At 33.5% G+C, this 1237-nt stretch overlaps 1 protein-coding gene across 2 annotated transcripts in view; it reads right to left on the reverse strand.

The window, feature by feature from the left end:
- Window positions 1–1237, reverse strand: part of LOC106519141 (protein NLRC3) — a 19498-nt gene that overhangs the window by 17041 nt on the left and 1220 nt on the right. The gene's annotated exons all lie outside the window — the stretch shown is intronic.

Below are 1237 nucleotides of genomic sequence, written 5' to 3' on the forward strand. Positions count from 1 at the left end.
ATAGTGAATATCTGTGATTTTTTTTTAACTTTGTTTTTCTGTTTTCTATTCAAGACTCCGATTTTAAAGAATACAAAAAACATACAAAATACTCTTTAAATTGTATGTAATCGTGTTTTTAAAAGTTTCTAGCTGTTGAAGCTTGTACCCTCTGTACTAATAAAACTTCTCACAGACCTCAGTTCTGTCTTTCAGAGTAAAACCATCAGCTCAACTTCAAACTAGTGATGTTCGATACTGCCAATTTTCTTCCCAATACTGATACCGAGTAAAATTTGGCTGGCATCGGTGATACTGATCCGATACTGATACTTTGTCCTAACACACATAATGTGTCTGTTAAATCTTAAAAAGTAAATAACCGCTTTATAAATAATACATGACATAGTAATTTATTTAATTTAAAAGTCTTTCTAACCCTAACCTTATATTTGTTTAGCACAATTCTTATTCTTACTCTAAAGAAATATAATATTTTTGAATAGTGAATAAAAGTAAGAGAAAACAGTCTAAAAGTTGTTACTTTGATTATTTTGTAGCATTGTTTGTAGGTTTGCAAGAAAGTCCTTGGCCAGAGCTAATCCTGTTTGGGGAGTCATGGCATGAAAAAGTCTGGGAGCTAGAATTTAATTACAGTCAGACAAAGTAATTTTTTTCTTAAAATGACCTGCCATACATCTACAGACTGACTGACTGAGCATGTGCCACTGTGCTGATGCATTACTACCCAAGCAGGAGAACAAGTAATTCCCTCCAACCACATATGATTAAGACAAGATTTGAATAGTTTAGTTATTTTCCACTATACTGCTGTTAATGATATACATTATTTGAAATAACTGAAGTATCAAAGTATTGATACTTCGATTATAGTATTGATTCTAGAACCTAAAGTTCTGGTACCAGTAGTATCGATATTTCAGTATCAATCTGCACATCACTACTTCAAACCTGTTGTGCGTGATTACACTGAGGATTTTTACGTGTTCCTGTTTAAAATACAATCAAAAAATTAAAAATATATAAAAACGACATTTACAGATAAATGTGCCTTATGTATCGATTTTTGAGTGTATGTTATTATGAAGTTAGCAAACAAGAAAATATTCACATGCCGTAATCGTAATGATTGGTGAACTGACGCACCACAGATAAAGGCTGTATCTCAATTCATGGGCTGGGTCCTCATGAGGACACAGCCTAGCTGGGCCACATAGGCCACATCCTTGCTGGGCCG

Source organism: Austrofundulus limnaeus, unplaced genomic scaffold (genome assembly GCF_001266775.1).
Source record: "Austrofundulus limnaeus strain Quisiro unplaced genomic scaffold, Austrofundulus_limnaeus-1.0 Scaffold72, whole genome shotgun sequence".
Lineage (NCBI taxonomy): Eukaryota > Metazoa > Chordata > Actinopteri > Cyprinodontiformes > Rivulidae > Austrofundulus > Austrofundulus limnaeus.